Source organism: Canis aureus, chromosome 12 (genome assembly GCF_053574225.1).
Source record: "Canis aureus isolate CA01 chromosome 12, VMU_Caureus_v.1.0, whole genome shotgun sequence".
NCBI classification, from domain to species: Eukaryota; Metazoa; Chordata; class Mammalia; order Carnivora; family Canidae; genus Canis; species Canis aureus.
In genome coordinates, this window is record NC_135622.1 from 24,164,004 (window position 1) to 24,183,209 (window position 19,206).

General features: G+C 39.1%; 1 long non-coding RNA gene across 1 annotated transcript; it reads right to left on the minus strand.

The window, feature by feature from the left end:
* Positions 1 to 237: 237 nt before the first annotated feature.
* On the minus strand, positions 238 to 19,004 carry LOC144324645 (uncharacterized). The gene is made up of 3 exons (XR_013390080.1): positions 18,777 to 19,004; positions 697 to 816; positions 238 to 600 (listed from the first exon to the last, which is right to left on the minus strand). It is a non-coding gene; the product is annotated as an uncharacterized LOC144324645 (long non-coding RNA).
* Positions 19,005 to 19,206: the final 202 nt, after the last annotated feature.

Sequence of the window (19,206 nt, forward strand, 5' to 3'; positions counted from 1 at the left end):
CTCGATGAGATAAGTATGATCAGTGTATCCATTTCCCAGAAAAGTACCTGTAAGTTAAAGAGGTAACAGGAATAATTAGCTTGAGGTGAAACCAGCAATTGAATCTGAGACATTCTCTGAGGACCCTCCCCTTGGTTAAGTGACAGCAAGGTGCTCTAGTTAACTCAGATGGCAATTAGTTCTCCTCGTGAAGAAAAATGAATTGGAAATGAGTAAGCATCTCATAGGCAGGTTCAAACTAAGGTTTTATATAATGATAGTGAAATAGTTTTCTAAACTGGATCACAGGTTTAACTTCACTACAGGAACTCTTCCAAATCTAAGCTAATACAATTCAATATGTTAACATCATGTTCTTGGAATCAGCTCTAATGATGGTATTTCTTGTATTGTAGTCACATTGGAAGGAGAATGCACTGGACAGAATTGACCTCAGGCGTTACTGATGTTCAACATCCCTTTGTCAACCATGACAATTCGGTATCTCACATGGAGGTCCCTCTGAACTTGACAACACCAGGTACTTAGTGTTGCTCAATGTTATTCCGGTACCATAAGATGAGAATCTCTCTGGGGTATACGTGATCCCTCTTCCAACTCCTAGACCATAAAAATCAGAAAATCAGCTGATGAGTCTGAGGACAAGAGTGCAGTTCACACAGTCAAGTGCAACCAATTTTAATTAAGTAATCTCACCCTTCTGTTCCAAATAATCCAATGGCCCAATCTTCACCCAGATTCCATAATGCCACATAATTTTCAAGTTGATGTTCCTCTGAGCATGTGTCTTCATCTTTTCTTCTCTTCACAGAAAAGCTGTTAGAAAAAAAGTACAGATTCACTGTCCTCCTTGCCTGTCTCCCTTCAGTCTGTGCTCTTCAACTGATGGCTAGATTTGTCTACCACTCTCACTTCTAGGCCCTGAGTGAGTCCAATAAGTATTTTTAGACTGCTGCTCTGCTAGCCTACATAAATCATACTCTTATCCCTTCTTTGAGCCCTTTCCAAAACCCGTTTCTTTTGTTTATGACTGCAGTGCTAAATGTGTCCCCATCAGTCCAGATAGTGTTCTTCAAGTTTCTACCATAAAGTTTGGCTATAAATGAGAGCAGAAAAATAGAATATTAGCTGGAGGGTTAAGTGGAGACTATAATTTTTTGAAAAAGAGATATGAGATATTTTAGCATCTTTGCTGTTGGAAAGAATCCGAAAATGAGAAAATTAATAATGTGGAGAGAGGTAGGTCACTTGACCAAGCAAATTCTTCACAAAGGCAAGAATTCACTGAGAGCAGCCAGTTAAGGGGGAAATTTTAACTTTCCCAGAAAAAATGGAAAATCTCAACCTGAAAGCTCCTGATATCCTGGGTAATCTTTTAAGAATTTTAAATTTTCACCAAAACGTTCTTTAATTCTTACCATGGTTTGTTTCAGTGTGTTCGTAATGCAAAGCCATTCAGCCAATCCATCAGGTCTTCACAAAACCATTAATTTCAAACTGGGAAGAGTAAAGTGTTCTCTTGATTCCCAAACACTGACTTGTAACAAAACAGAGTAAAGCAAGGCATCTGAAGCTTCAAGTTTCCTGCAGTTTTCAGTGAATTCCAGAGGCAAAATTCCCTAGCACCCCTCTTGCTCCCAGGAGAAATCAGATCAATGATTCTTATCTTTTGCCTCTGCCATAACCACTAGTGTGTGTTCTCAAACATTTACATTCTGGAGCTTTACCCCAGTCTTGATGAAACAGAATCTCTCCTGGGGAGAAGGGACACAGAAGGGCAGAGTACAAGAGTATGCTCTTCTATTTATTTTATTTTTATTTTTTTGGAAAGCTTTTTCTCAGCTATTCTTGTATACACTAAAACTCAGATCCTAAATAGAGAAGCCCATATAATGGTTTTTATCTTCATTTGTGTTCATTCTTGCTTTCAATAAGCTCTTGTTATATACCTATCATGTGTCAGGCTCTGTGCTTAGCATCAAGTATATCAGGAAAGTTAAAAGGAGATGGTGCATACCCTCAAGAAGTTTATCATTTAAAAGGGGAAAAAATGGGGATGTCTGGGTGGCTCAATGGTTGAGTGTCTGCCTTTGGCTGAGGTCATGATCCGGAGGTCCTGGTATGGAATCCTATATTGGGCTCCCTGCGGAGCCTGCTTCTCCCTCTGCTTATGACTGCCTTTCTCTCTCTGTGTCTCTCATGAATAAATAAAATCTTTAAAAAAGAGGGTGGGGGGTTGGAATGGAAGCTACTTGAGACCAACTCAGCAGTATAAAGTCTTGTGACCAAGGTGGTCTAAGTATGCTGAGGAGTGACATCCAATCCTAGCTCAGTTGAAGTCAAGGCACAATATATGCATTAAGGCCAGGCATATTCTGGAGATAAGCTCTGAAGGACCAGTAAGAGCCAACTAAGAAATGTCACACAGAAATATAAATAGAAATATTTCCAGTTCTTAAATTAAAAGACTTTATTTATAATTCTTCAATTAACTGAGCAAGGCATATGTGAGTTCCCATTTTCAAATTGTTTTTTATCCAAGAAACCACTTTGTTATCCTTTCACCAGTCCAGAAAAACTAAGGGCCTCTTCCATTCCAAGTGATGGGGGACATCAAAAGGATTGTAGAACACATTCCTGGTCCTTCAGAGAAGCAAGCCTTCAGAGAAGTGGGGAAATTTCAGCTCCTAGGGAAAAGAGCTTTCATTTGAAGCATCAAGGACAAGATGGAGGGAGAAGCAAAGTCAGAGAAGGTGAAATTTACATCTGTGGAAATATCCTTCTCTGCCTCATGGAGGTAATAAGATGTAAGTTAAACAAAACAGAAAAGAAAAAAAAAAGCTTCTTTTGAAACATTTGAAAATTCAGAGGTGACAATGAAGACGAACTCTTCTATAAGTCCCCATGAATGCATCTCAAGGGGCCCTGGCTGTCCTGGCAATGGGGATGAGTTTCCCAGTGGAACCAACCCTGTATTATACATGTGTCACCCATCTCCAAGTCCAACTTGGGTTTTTTAGGACAAACTTGGCTTTGTGGTAAATCAGAGAAAACCGATTATAATAAACTGTACTACAACAGAGACTTTTTGTGAACACAGCTATTTTCACAGGTCAGTGTTGGGTAAACAATATTATGTTAATCTAGCTGTAAACAATTCCTCTAAGAAGAAATTAATTGTGCCTTAATAGAAACCTGGCTTAAAGGCTAATGAGAGTGAGACCCCGCTCTCTTCTTCAGTGATTAAACCACTTTTGAAGCCCTATGTGCAATTCTGGCTTCTCATTTTGAGGAAAGTTGGAAAATTGGCCCAGCTTAGTCACTATTAAAACCAAGATAAATGACAAACAGTTAAAGGTACCCTCAGGAAACATGTGACACACTCAAAATGGACAACTGAGGAAAATCTAAAGAAGTAAGGGAACCAACAAGGGAGGTAACCCTCCACAGAGGCCACTCCCCTAGAACTGAAGGTGGGGCGAAGGTCTTACCAAAACCCTGTGAGTCCTGTAGCTAAAGGAGCCTGGCCACTGCCAATCTGCACCATGCCATGGCATGGAGGAGCCAGGGGAATAATGCCATGACCACTAGCACCTTGCCCCAGAATTCCACCCAGTACCCTCCATTGACAATGCCAGAAATCAAAGAGCAAGCATACCCACTAACATCAGTCCATATATGTCAGTTTATGTGGGGTTAAGCAGGTGGGAAAGGGTAGAGGATAAACTTGGGAAGCCAACAGAGAATACTCACATAGGATCAAAAGTTGATTGTTGGCCAGACATGAAAACTGTCTTTCAGTATTTGAAAGTATACAATCATATCCCAAATTTATGCACCCTTAGGGCTCTAATTGTCCCTCTTAAACCAGATTTTATGATCTCTCCCAGACTTCTAACACCTGGAAGTACCTTGGTTAAAAATCTTCCAATAGAAGATCTCACAGTCTACACAAAAAGATTCAAAGTCCTCGTTGATCATGACCCCACACACCCAATCACTCCATCTACATTTCCAATTATTTTCCACTATTGTTTTGCATATACTGAGATTGGGGAAACTGGATTTTTCACTGCTAACTTCACCCATGATGTTCCCTTGTCATTCAAAATCCAATTTCACATTTAAGACTCAGTCTGAATTCTACCTTCATGAAGCCTATCCTAATTGTTTAAGCCAGCTATAATCTCTCCTTCCTGTTTACTGCCCTGTGGTTAAACATCTCTTGCAGAATTTACCTTAAAAACATATTTGTCTTAACTCCATACCCACTTCTAAGCTATTTGAAGGGATAATGCCTGTCCCTCACCCTTGTACCTCTGTCCCTAGCCTGATGGCTTCTACATCACAGGCAACCATGAAAGCCTCCCTAAATTGCATTTATATTCATTGATTCGTTATAGATTTGAAAGAATTTCTTTCGTTTTCTCCAGCAAGAAAATATAATAAAAAGATTTAAAGTCACAAGTAGTAAGATTTTGGCTGAACATAAGATCTTATAATGACTAACCATGGGATGGTTTTGCCCTCAGCTCTTGCTGAATGAGAATATGATTTCAGACCATATATTACAGAACAAAATTGGGCCATATCACAACCAGAAGTTAGCTAACTGGTAGCATTAGATATCAGAGAAATTGTTGTATAACCCAGAAGGTAGCATTAATTTTACTTTAGAATACATATTTATATATTTGCATAATGCAGATGAGTTCAAGGGGACATATTAGGTTTACCTGACCATTGTTCCTTTGCTGGGAAAATTCTTATTCAGAAAAGGGGGCAAGAGACCTTTACAGAATTAGGACCTATCTCTAAGTGCCAGAATTTATTATTAGACTCTGTCCCACTAGATCATCTGTGATTCTTGGCAGGCAAGTGTTATATTGAAGTCTTTTCAATTACAATGACTAAAGGAAAATTTTTTGTAAGATTTAATAAGCACACCAGCTTCTTTAATGGTTTTTTATATGTGCTCAGGCAGCTCAGATACTGCCATCGCAGCATAAAATTCCATACTCTTTTGAATATATTTCATGCTTCTTTTTAATGACCTCATTAGACAAATCAGTTTTTTGGCAAAGCAAGTCTAAAAAAATTAATCTTACAGTGATTTGTGGCATCCAGTGATCAGACAATATCCAATGCATGCTTTTAGAATTGCCAACCTATTACAATAATGAGAGAAGAGGTGCAAGGAGAATAAAAGTAAGATATTTAACTTACCCTTGAGGAGTTTATAATCTAGATGTACAGACCACGTGAACCCAGAATCTAGCAGTGAATGACATGTCACAGCTTAATGGCTCATAACCAGAAAGTACCAGGACATTAGGGAGGCGGGAGGAGGAATGAGAGTTTAGAGTTGGAAGGTTTGAGTCTCAATTCTGCCTCTTACTTGGCTGTGCATCTCCAAAACAGTTACACAATCTTTCTGAGCTTCAGAATTCTCTTCTGGAATGATAATTGCCTGCAGAAACATTTTGAGGATTTAATAGGAAAACAATGTGTGTGAAAGAAAATTCGATAAACTGTAAATCTCTATACATACCTGTCCAGTCACTTCGCAGACATTGACTAGAAGCCCACTATATGCCAAGTACTATCTCCAGCACTACCAGAGATTCTACCAGCTTTTAATCTACATATTTTTCCCCCAAAGAGGTCAACTAAGCATGGTCCTCCAGGTTCCCTTTGGAGAAAGAACTGAGAGCCATGACAGCTGGGGTAGTGAGAGAAATTCAGAAAGGATGGTGAGGCCTGAATGTTCTAGGTCTTGTAGAATACGTGGGGTATAGATAGTTGGGGAGAAAGAAGAGGTTTTGAGGGCAAAGAAGCAGTATCTCCTAGAGATGGGCGAGTGGCATTTTTTGAGTGCAAGTACTTTCTCGAGGAAAAAATAAACTTCGCGTCTACTGCAAGACCAGGTTTATTGAACTCAACCAGTGCAAAATATAATTGAACAAATGCTCATTAAATCATTAGTAACACTTTAAGTGTTAATAATAACACCAAAAGAATCTTAAGGGAAAGGGTCCGCTGACTACGCTCAGATTTGGAGAGGTCCCTATTTATTAGGCAAAAGGAGAAATGTGAGTGGATAGTAAGAGGTTAGTCAAAAAGGGAGATTTAGAGGACATCTGGGACTCAGTCCACGTAAACTGGCAAACGGACTTCATCTCCACTGCCATTTCCCATCAGCAGGTAGTGCCTGCCTGGAGCACCCCCCCAGGAAGAATCTACTGCCGTGTCTGAGCTCAGTGATAAAATATTGATGGTTGCCTTGGGCACTGGATGCCAAAGCAGTGACTCAAGTCTTCTCTCTGCCAGCCCTGCTTACTCCGGCCTCGGCTCCCTCCTGAGGCCTGAACGTGGCAAAGTGAGGTTCAGAATAACAGCTCTGAGAGTTTCCGCTGCCAGTTTTGCTAGGTAAGATCCAATAAAGCAGAAAAGCCCTCCTATCACCTACAACCATTACTAAAATGAAAAGGTTTTCAACTTCACTTTTAGCAAAGCAAACCACTGCTTTCATTAGAACCTTTTAGCAGTCCAGCAAAAAAACAGAGCTTTTGCTTTCAGGTAGATCTGAAGATGCATCTGCAGACACAGAGGAAGGGAAGCGCCTAACCTTGAGTAACTCACGGCCTGTGAGGAGCATGAAAACAATATGAAAATGGCAGAGTAAATAATGTGCGACATAACAAGATTTTTCAGAGGGGTCTGTTCTCTTACTTTGCATAGGTTAATTTGAAGGACATTGGCACAGAAAGGAAATACCAAACCCCATTTCCTTATCTCCAGACAGATGCTCCATACACACGAGTTTTTCTAACAGGTCCTGGAGCGGCTGACAGTTACAGCCGGAGTCTTTCCATGCTGTTGGTCCAACTCATATTCTCTGGCCAGTGAGAGGCCAAAGCACCCTGGAATTCTTGCACAATCTCGGCTCCAGCCAGAATGAGATCAGATAACTCACAGCCATGTGTGAACCCCCTCAGACATTAAATATTTACAAAAATTTTATTGTGAAAGAAACAGTAGGGTATGGATAGAGAAGAGATGAAGTTTTTTTTAATATTTTATTTAAATTCAATTTGCCAACATATGGTATAACACCGAGCCCTCATCCCATCAAGCACCCTCCTTAATGTCCGTCACCCAGTTACCCCATCCCCCCACCCCTTTCCCCTTCTGCAATTCTGTGTTTGCTTCCCAGTTAGGAGTCTCTCATGGTTTGTCAAGAAGAGATGAGTTTTTTAAAGGCAATGTCCAAATAGACCCATCTATCTTCAGCATCACAGAGGCAAAATTTCAAGGGACCCAAAAGTACACACCATGAGCAGGTTGTCTTCTGATTCAGGATGACCAGGATGACCAGTGCTGATACATGGAGCTGGGGCCGTCGAGGAGGACATGCATAGGGCAAGCAGGATTGAAGAACAGGTAGAGAAACAGCCATGGAGCTGACCCCCTCCCCCCAACTGGTTGCAGTAGTAACTGCCAGCCCCACCACTCTCCCCAGGAGAGTCCTGAGGCCACTCCTACTGAGTGGGGGGAGCAGCGATCAACTACAGCAGCTGCAGCTTCTTGGCCTCTGGCCTCTGGCTGACACCAGCTGGGCTGGGGGGCAGGGTGGTGCAGCAGCTGTGAGTACCTGTCTCATGCAAAGGACAAAGAAGGACCCCAGTGGCACTGCCTAGAGCGCAATCCTCCAAAGATCTCCTCGGCTCTGGAATAAATAAATTAAACGTTACATGCCCAGGGGCTGGAAAGCTTTCCTGCCCTTCAGGAAGAAGAGAAAAGTCAAGAACTTGGAGAAAAATACCCTCGCTAACAAACACCATGAGGATGGAAAAACAAATGCAAGACACAGCCACTTGTTCCTGGACACCTACCATGTGCCAAGCATTTTGCCAGGAGCTTTACCTGTGTTGATTTCCATGTTTGCATGTGTGATTAACCATTCTTTGTCCATGAAGGGATAGGTGAGAGAGGGTAAGTCATTGTGTGACTGTCATCGTCAAAAATGATTGACCTGGGATCTGAATGCAGCTGGGGATGACACCACGTACTGCTTATCTCTTCATATGGATTCAAGCTACCCTCTAGTTTTTTTTTTTTTTTTTCATTTCAGCCTGAGATTTCCTTTAGTATTTTTTGTAAGGCAGGTCAGCCCTTGAAGAATTCTCTAAGTTTTTTTAATATCAAAATACCAATTTCTTATTCATTTGTGAGCAATAGTTTTACTAGATATAAAACTCTTGGTCAATAGTCTATTGTTTCTCCAGCACGGACTATATTCTAGACCACTTGGTCATGGCTCATAATCTCGGTTGCTAGTATTTTGTTGAGGATTTTTATGTTTGTCTGCATAAGATATATTGCCTTCTTGTTTCCTTTCAGTGTTTTTGTTTGATTTCGATATCAGGGTAATACTAGCTTCATGGAATGAGTCAAAGTGTTTCCTCCTCTTCTACTTTTTGGTAGAGTTTGTGAAGAATTGGTATTAACTCTTCTTTACATGTTTGGGAGCTCTTACCAGTGAAGTCATCCAGTCCCAGGTTTTTCTTTTCTAGAAAGCCTTTATTATTATTTCAATCTTTTTCTAGATGCAGACTCTCTATTTCTCACTGGCCAAGTTAGGTAGTATCTTTCTCTCTAGGAACGTGTCCATTATGTCGGAGTCATCAAATCATTGGCATACAGCTGTTTACAGCACTCCCTTATCATTCTTCATACTTCAGTAAGTTTGGCAGTAGTGTTCCCTCTTTAACTTTTTATTTTACTAATTTGATTGTTCTCACTTTTGTCTAGGTCAGCCTAGCTAAAGATCTGTGTCTTTTATTCTTCTTTTTGAAAAGCCAACTTCTGGCTAAGCTAATATTGTCTATTGTTTTTTCTATTCTCCATTTCATTTATTTCTGTTGTGATCATCATTGTTTTCTTTCTCCTGCTTACTTGAGTTTTATTTTCTCTTCTTTGTCTACTTTCTTAAAAAGGAAGTTTAGGTTATTGGTTTTAGATCTTTCTTCTTTTCCAATATAGATGTGTATCATTATAAATTTTCCTTTAAGCACCATTTTATTTAGCTGTAGCCCATAAGTTTTGGTGTGTTGTGTCTTCGTGTGCTTTCATTTCAAACGTTCTCTAATTCAACTTGCCATTTCTTTGTTGACCCATTGGTTATTTAATAGTGTGTTCATTTCCGCATATTTGTGAATTTCCCTGGTCTTTTTCTGTTAATGATTTCAAATTTCAATCCATTGTGATCAGAGAACATACTTTGTATGATAACAATCGTTTTAAGTATATTGGCACTTGTTTTATTGTGTAGCAGTTGGTCCATCCTAGAGAATGTTCCATGTGTGCTTGAGATAAAAGGCACTTTAATATGGCTGAGTGGAGTGCTCTACTAGAGATATCGACTACCTTGTATATAGTGTTGCCAGGCTTTCTACTTCTGCCTTGTTTTCTATTCATTATTGAAGTAAAGTATTGAAATCTCTGACTCTAATTGTTAAATTCTCTACTTCTTCACTCAATCCAATCAGCTTTTGCTTCACATATTTTGTTAGGTGCATATATGTTTATGATAATTATAATTTTCTGATAGCTTGAAACTTTTATCATTATAAGATGCTCCTCTTTATCTCTAAAAACATTGTTTATTTTAAACTCTATTTTGTCTGATATTAGTATAGGCACTCTAGTTTACTTACAATTGTTGCTTGTATGATACATTCTCTTCCATCCTTTTGCTTTAAATCTATTTATATCTGAATCTAAAGTGTTTCTGTTGTGGATAGCATATGGTTGGATCATTTTTATTTATCCATGCTAGTAATCTCTGCATTACGAGTATATTGTTTAATTCCTCCATATTTATTGTTATTATTGACATAATTGGATTTATAGCTGACATTTTACTTTTTGTTTTCTATGTATCTTACTTAGGTCATTTTTTTTTTTTTTTTTTTTGCTCCTTCCTTTCTCCTTTACTGTATCCTTTCTCAAGTGAGTATGTTCTTGTGGAATATTTTAATTCCCTGAATGATTTTTTTCAAGTCATTTTTTTAATGGCTGTTCCAGGGCTTATCACAGTCCTTTTAACTTACCAAATGACTTCAGATTTATACTAACTTAATTCCAATGAGATAAAAATCTTACTCCTATATAACTCTATTCCCTTCTATCCTTTCTTGTGCTATTCTTGTTCTGCATATTGTATCTATGTACATTACAAACCCATCAATATATTGTTATAATTCTTACTTTATACAATTTCATATCTGAGACATTGAGAAAAGAAAGAAGAATAATTATATATTTATATTTTGTTATATACCTTTATATTCACCTTTTCTCATTCTTTTTGCTTGTTTCTGTGGGTTGGAGAGGCCAACTGGTGTCATTTCTTTACACGGGGGATACAGCCTCCATCCCATGGTTAGGGGCTAGATGGAGAAAACAAGCCCTTGACTTCTAGACCACATTCAACTGGATCTTGACCTCTTCAATTTGGAGTTAGAGGGAATGAGAAATAGTCATTGTTTACCGTTTTCAGTGAGACAGGTAAGCTTTTATTGAAAGCTGAAGGAAGAGCATGCCCCATCTTCTGGGCTACCACCATCCAAGACAGAGCTTTCCTCAAGCTGAGCTGGGGTATGGTTGATGAGGGAGAGGGCCATTGTTCAAATGCCATAGACTCTCACAGTCCTTATAAAGTTTTAGTAGATTTTTTTTGAATAAACTATTTCTTCATTTGTTATTTGCCTGTAGGGTTATGCACAGAGACATTAAACTTAAAAAAAAAAAAAAAAGTTTTCCCTGGCTTTGTTTTTGTTCCTGAGGAATGTGATTATGGAGCTCCACATGCTCTCATACCAAAGTAAATCCTGCCCTTCTATATTTTTAATGTCTTCTTTAGCTTCAGGTAAATCCTCTTTCTTTGTTCTTAATTTTTTTTGTCATTCGTTTATTGTTTTTGGCTTGATCACATTGGCAGAGTTTTAACAATTTCATTCATTATTTCTAAGAAAAAGTTTCTATTTGGACTAAGCATTTTCTACATTTTATTTTCTATTCTGGTGATGTCTGCATTTGTCTATACTGATTTCTTTTGTCTGCATTAATATTTCCCTCTGGATTCTTTTGATTTACTTTGTTATCCTCTTTTAGTTTCTTCAGTTGAAATCTTAGCTCACTTATTTTCTTCTTTTTTTAAAAAAAGATTTTATTTATTTATTTGAAACAGAGAGTGAAAGAGAGAGAGAGCATGTACAGGGGGAGGGGCAGAAAGAGAGGGTGAGAGGGGACTGGATCCTAGAACCCGGGGATCATGATCTGAGCCAAAGGCAGATATGCTTAATCAACTGAGCTACCCAGGTGCCACTTAGCTCACTGATTTTCAATCTTTGTTTCTAATAAATGAATTAAAATCTATGAATTTTTCTTTGAGTAACATTCAACTTGATTTCATAGGTTTCTATATATAAGGTCCTTACTCCCCTTTTGTATTAAGCAATGCATAAATTCCATCTTAACTTCTCTTTAAATCATATGATGTTCAGAAACTTTTGTTTTGTATTGTTTTGTTTTAGGTGAATTGACAAAGATCCCCTTTATTTCAAATGTTAATGCATTTTATGTTTTTTCTCTTTTTTAGTTTTTATTTAAGTCCCAGTTAGTTAACATACAGGGTAATATTAATGATTCTAAGCTTATAATTTCTGCTTTGGAGAATTTGTTATGATTTTATTTGCAAAAGTCTACATGGCTGTGTTTTATAAACTCAAGGTGCAGACTATAGAGAATTTAATTTCAAATAAAATTGACTTGTCCTGGGTAGGAGCCACTTTATCAGTTTCTTATAATGTACTGTGAATATAAACATTTTCAGTCTTTAGAGCCTTTGCCATTCTCAGATGTATATCAAAACTGTCTATTTGTAGTCTCTGTGTTGCTCCTCTCCATCTCCTTTACCTTTTTTATAGTATAGCATAGAATTGACTACACACACACACACACACACACACACACGTATAAATCCATATATCTGTGTTCTGTTTCCTTCTCTGGAAAAGACCCATTATTCCTGTTTACAGTGCGACTTATAAAAAGAAAGATAAAATCCCTGATTGCCTTTCATAGAAATTATAAGGATGAAATTACAAAACATTAAGCACAGGGATGCCTGGGTGGCTTAGTGGTTTAGCGCCTGCCTTCAGCCCAGGGTGTGTTCCTGGAGTCCCCGGATCGAGTCCTGCATTGGGTTCCCTGCATGGAACCTGCTTCTCCCTCTACCTGTGTCTCTGCCTCTGTCTCTCTGTGTGTCTCTCATGAATACATAAATAAAATCTTAAAAAAAAAAAATTAAGCATAATGGCAAGGCATACAATTACCCAAGGACTTTGAAAGTAGGATCTGGGGTTCAGAATAAGTGGAAAACTGCCCCATGCGTTGTCCCACATGCCTAAGAGCAAGGCTCACATCCCTTTCCACAAACAAGACAGTAGAAAGTAAAGGAGTGTGTTAGTCACTAATACCTCCTGGCTATGTTTACGTAGTTTGACAAATACATTTTTCCTTAGAAACCAGTAAGCTGTCCATCCTAAAAGTCAATCTCTTTGGCTAATCTTTCCCTTTACTTAAAAATGATTATGATTTAAGGAGCAGCATCAAAGGTATTTATGCTCAATGTAAAAAAGAGTATAAATATTTTAAAATTTAAATCATATTCCTAAGTAAGGATGGGCAGACAGCAATTTATTGTGACATCCAAAACTCTATGAAAAATCCCTGAGTGAAGTTGCATCAGGAGAAACATGAGTCTAAGCAGCCAGGATAGGAGGGCCTTCCCATGGGACTCCCTTCCTAGGAAGCATTAGAGGAGAGCACAGGGTTCTCAAGAACCAAGAAAATGACTTGTAAAACAATTAGTCAAGCACAGACTTTAGACGTTTCAGGACTCCATTTTAAGCATCTGCTTATTGGGTTGAATACCAGGCAACTACTCTCACTGCCCATTGCAACTTACTGCCAACTGTGCCAAAGGACCAAGGTGCCTTTCTTAGGAGAAAGTAAGCAGTGGCATCCCACTCTAACCTGCTCTCAGACTTCCTGATCTTTGGGCTCAGCTCTCAGAATGCTGTTAGTACCTGGGGAGTGATCAGGATGCATTTCAGAGGGCTAAAAATAACAACTTGACACCATAGGGAGCATAAACACTTAACATGTTCACATAGAATTCCTGGAAGTAAAGTATATTATCTCAAAGAAATTAATTTCTGAGGTTAGGATTTGGAACACCAAAGCATTTTTCCGTTGGTCCTAAATCAGACTGCAGAGGTCAGAGCAAACACAGGGCCTCCTGCTCTGCTTGCTTCTTGCAGCCGAATTCTTCACTCACTGTCCCATAGCAACTACTATTTCAATAAACCTATGTCCTACAGACATATCACTGGTAAGACACAGCATCACTGGCTCCAAGGCTGAGCAGCTCCATTTGCCAGGCATAAACCATCTACAAAGTAGAACACCGAATCCCATTGATCGTGCAACAGAACAGAAAGAACTACTTCACATGCAGATTAAATCCCTCTGCTTCTTCATCTGCAGCAAAGCAAAGCACCCAGAACCCTTCTTTCTTAGACTCTTAATGCCTGGCAGACGTCTACTAACTCAATCGATAAACTAAATACTCACAAGACTAATACTACCTGGCATATCATGTTAATTTTAGCTTGTGATTGCCAGAGAAAGACAAACAATACACCTTTATAGCCTTAAGGTCAGCATCAGGAAGTTCAGTGACCAATTCTCACATCAATCATCTCTTGGCAGCCCTGCCAATACTGTGATTCTGGTTGGCAGGGGCATGGGGTTAACTAGAATGGTCACTCTGAAGGTGCATTCGATCCCGTGGAGAGGAACAAAATTGCTGAAAAGCATCAAAGTAGTGAAAGGTAGACTACTCAGGAAAGGAGAAGGGAGTAAACTGAGCAATTGGAGAACTTTGGTTGAATCCAATTCACATATGTATATGTATATAGTTAATATATATGTATACAATTTAAAGATACGTATAAAATCTCAAAAGTGGACAATAATTTGGCAGACGAAAAACAAGTTAGAGAGGGGCAGAGCTTCTAAAAGGCAATAGAATTTGTTGCAAGGATTTTGGATGAATTCATATACCATAAGGCAGTATTGCATTTTTAGCACCTTTCTCAAGAGGAAAAAGAAAAGTAACATTCTGTAGCTCCATATCAAGGGAATTTACGAAGGATTGAATTACAATAAATGAATTTACATGAGGGATCGTTCTTATCAAACATGAATGCTTAAGATGAAAGAATAAGACATTATGCGCCCAAAGAGAGCTAAGCTTCTTTAAAATAATCCTGTTAGAATGTGAATTTTAGGATCTGATAATTTATGAATGTCACCAGCTCCTGGCCTGTCACCTGCATCTTCTACTCCATGCCAATCTATTCAAAAGAACGAACTGCTCATTCCCAAATGTGCTTGGATTTACATTTCATCTACTCTCTCATTCCAAGTCCAGCAGCATGGACAGAAAAGACTGTCACCCTGAAATACACGCTGAGGGCCTGTGTGGGTTCTACAGGAAGCTTTGGCCTGCAAGATGTGATTTGCACAATGCTCGGAGGGCTCCTATCACCGCTACCCCTGTACACTGCCTCAGGCTGATACAGAGCCTGGAATGGCATCCCTCTTTCAGTTCTAGCATTGTTTACAGAAGGTCTTTGTTGACACACACAGATACCCTCTTTTGGAACTGTCATATATTAAGCCAATTGTTCCTACCTGAATCATTGAGCAGTTCCTAAATAGCAACCTGAAAGAATATGACAAGATAAAGCGAAGTTTTCATTATGGAGGAGGATATTGGGGAAAGTCTCAGGAGATGCTTCTCAAACTTGGCCAATCACCACACTTACCTGCAGAACTTGTTCGAAATAGGGAATTTTGTACCCTACTCCATGAAGGGTTGATTCTTTAGCTCTGGAGTTGGTACAAAGAATATGTATCCTTGACGGGCATCCCAAATGATTCTGATAATCAGCATGGTTGAGGAGCCACAGCAGGTCAGTCCTGGAAAGGTCTCAACAGTGGGAAGCCCTAGGCAGCCATTGGGCCAGCACCTGGTCAGAGGATGCACTGAGAAGACCAATTACTCCCCTCCTCTTCCTTATAGTAGGGTAAAGACACAAACATGAAGACTACTGACAAGATGGAGATCAAAGCATCAACCTTCTAAACGAAAGTCCAAAGTGCAAGGTACAGCCCATTCACAAGCTTAATCATTAAAATGGAGACTCCAAGAGCAGAAGTGATGGGCACTTGTCTTTTCAATGCTGAGCCTTGTTGCCTAGGTGATAAGGTCCAACAGAAATTAGCCTTTCACCAATCTCACCAATGAAATAAGTCATTCCTCCTCCCCAGCAGAGGCCTGAGTAAAGATGCCTCAGGGAGAGCCACACTGGTCACCCCAATGCCACCGCCATCCTGCAGGGAGGAAGGACACATCTCCTTCCAAGGAAACACGAAGATAACAAAATACAAATTTCTCTCTAACACAGCCCATGAGAGTTTGCCATTAGGTTAAGCCCATGGTCACATCAGCCCAGCATTCTGATTCCAAGGTACATAACCAGGGGAAGAAAAATGATGAGTAAGCATGACTCTGTCCTTTGTCCAAAAGGGTAGCTTTAGTATTTGATCAAAATAGCCACACATGTTAGGGATATTCACACCAAACACAAAACAAAATGAAAGTGAAACCAATAGAAACAAAATTAAGGTGGTAGATTTATTAAGCATCTTTTATCCAGGAGTTTTAAAAACTTTTCATAGTCTTGGGCACCTGGGTGGCTCAGTCACTTAAGCATCTGCCTTCAGCTCAGGTCATGATCCCAGGACCCTGGGATCGAGCCCTAGTGAGGCTCCTGCTCAGTAGGAGCCTGCTTCTCTCTCTCCCTCTGCTCCTCCCACTGCCCTCACCCCCCTCACCTGCTCATGCTCGCTCTCTCTCTCTTTCTCCCTCTCTCTCAAATAAATAAAATCCTTTTTAAAAAAATGTTCATAGTCTTTATTTCAGATGTTCTTCATTTCTGCTCCCACCCCCTTTGGGAGAAGCTGGATCTCGCTTCTGCGGGTACACCCAGCCCCAGGGCAGAGCAAACCCAATTCCTGCCTCACGGTGCCAGACCTGCTCCTTCCTTTCCTGTGCGTGCCTGTGTCTTAATGGCAGTATTTTTCAATTCAATTCAATGCATTTGAAGGGAAGATAAAACAAAAATAATGTAGCACCAAATACCAAACCCTGGGCACACCAATGTAAGCACCAAGTAGCCTGTAAATAAATGTGGGAATGTTAGCTGGGGAGAGAGAAAGTACTAAGAAGTGTTCACCCAGTGTAAAACCAGGGCAGGCTCTGACAAGGTCTGAATGCTTGGAAAGTGGTTTTGAAGACATTCAAGTGTCTCTCCTGTTGTCATTCTCTCAATCTCAGCAATTTCTCAGAGACTGTTTTTCACTGCAAGTCACCTTGGTGATTAATCAGAGACAGTAGATGGCTCTTCTTCTATCTAAACTAAACTGAACATCAGTCATACTAAAAAAAAAAAAAAAAAATCTGAGCTTGTCATCAATTTCTTCAACACATGTGAACATTTGTAAAGAGAGGCACGTTATCAGCTTCCAGATTTCTCTCTTCCACTATCTTTCTGCATCCTCGCTCTGCAAGAACACCTGTCTAAATCCTCAGCATGTCAATCAATAAACACAGCATTTCAGGGCACAAGCAAGCTGTGTCCTCCATGAATGGATGAATCTAGACTTGGGAGTCCAACATATTTCCTTGAAGAAACTTTCAATTAAAACCAACAAGAAAGCCCAAGATGAAATCAAATATTAGAGAAATGAGAAATCTGTCATATATTAAGCAAATATTTACAATGAAAAATGTGCCATGTGACTGAATGAAAAATCTAAAGCTGCAAGGTATACCAGAGTCGAATGTATAAAAGGGAGGGGATGGGGCTTGCTTCTTCCTGTCCTATTGTCCAATAATGATATCTGTTCATAAGAATACTTTGATGGTTTGACCCTCTTAAGAGGTGATAAAGTGGATTTTTATTTGACCCAGGCATATCTTTGTTTACACCTTTGGACTTTGAATACATTTAAGTCTTGATCCAGTTCAAACTGGTTCCCTGGTTGGAAAGAAAAGAAAAGAAAGAAAAGAAAAGAAGAAAAGAAAAGAAAGAAAAGAAAAGAAAAGAAAAGAAAAGAAAAGAAAAGAAAAGAAAAGAAAGAAAAAAAGAAAAAAGAAAGAAAAGAAAAGAAAAGAAAAAAGAAAAGAAAAGAAAAGAAAAGAAAAAAGAAAAGAAAAGAAAAATAGGTTTTATTTCTGTTGGGATGAAAGTATGCATTTTGAGTTCATTTTTAAATTCAGCAAATTCATATAGTTAATTTAAGGATTCAAGATTCAATCCACAGTTTCACTTAAGATCAACTTCCTTATGGAGAGATTTAAACCTTAGAAAATTATGGCCGTATATTACACATATTTTATTTCTTGGCCTAACATTTGCCTCACATGATACCCGCACCCCAATTTATAGTAGACAATCGGTCATTTTTATTTCTCTACATAAAAGTCACATGACTTTTTGCTACCATAATGTCTTATTTACACCTCACAATTATGATACAGGACCCTGGCATTGATATATCTGATCCAGGAACTATTTGTAACGCTTATAAGTAAGAGCTGACAGTTTAACGTATTTCTTTTTCAAAATCTTCTCTTCACTGCTTTCTCAGATATAACTCCATAAGTGTAGTGTCATGTATCAGTAATTTTAAAAATATACCATATTTCTTTGAATGATGGCTACCTCACTTTACCCCTTAAATCCCTATTTAGGGACAGCAAAGCTGACACAAAGAGAATCACCACTGCCTTGTAACAAAGATAAGATATACAGTCACATTTATCTGATTCTTTTTCTTTCCTCTTAAATTTTTAGGCATTGCCAGACAAAATGTTTTTAAACAGTAAAGCGTAATATGACACAAAACTCTGAGGCCTAAAAAATACTCTTCTGAGTGGAATTTCTCTACGTGCCTATTATGACCCATATCAGTCTTTTTCTTTAGGATTCTGGATAGCTTCCGCACTTCTCCAGCATTTATCTCATCCACAGGCTCCTAGTTTATCAAGGAAAGGATTTACACAGCTCTGAAAGGCATCGTTAGTGCATTATTGCTTCACTGAACTCATATACAGCATGGAGATGGTCGCAGTAAATGAGGAAGAAGGGAGCAATTCTTCACAACAGTCATTTATGAGGAGTAAAATCACCCATGGCCAACCCCACCCTAGACCACAGCACGTGTCGATGCCCAAATTCAAAAGCTCGAAAACACTATCAGCGCACATGGTGGGTGTGCAGCATGCTGATTGCTCTAAGTTCCTCTGAAGGATCTTAAGTCCTTGCATTTTCCCTGATGATTTCCTGAAGTTCTAAAAGACTGCACATCTCCTAAATGACTGTCTTTTTCCAAAGCAGGATATATGCTATGCTTATTCAGCACTGAGATTGCACTTGAAAGAGGACATTTTGGCATGATTCATTTGACAAGGTGATTTGGGTGTTTCAGTATCCAAGATAAAAAATAATGACAAGATTTTTCCTTATTATTAAAAAAAGAAAAAATGTGCAAGAGCTATCTCTGGTCCTTACCCCATGCTGGAGTCTCACCTTCACTCTTACCACACACCCCACTGTTCAAACACCCCCTGATGTTCACTCCAGATGCTGGTTTCCCCTGCTGACTGACAATTTGTAACAGGTGAAAGTTGAGTGGTTTATATTTCAGATTATATCAAAATGCTCCCATGCTAAAATGACTGAATTAGACTATCACAGCAACAGGTCAAAATAAACACCCTCCTGGATGCAATTGGGAGTTCTAATCCTGCCTAATGTTGATTAGAATCTTGTACCATAGCAACTCAGGTAGCTCTGTCAGAAAGCTCTCCCTTGGCCCCAGAATAATTCTGGCCATCCCCTATCAAAACTTACCCATCATCAGTTACATCTGCTCGAAGCCTAATGCTGTGGTAATATAAGAATCTTCTTAGAGCTGTTATGTTCATGGCTAATAGGAAAA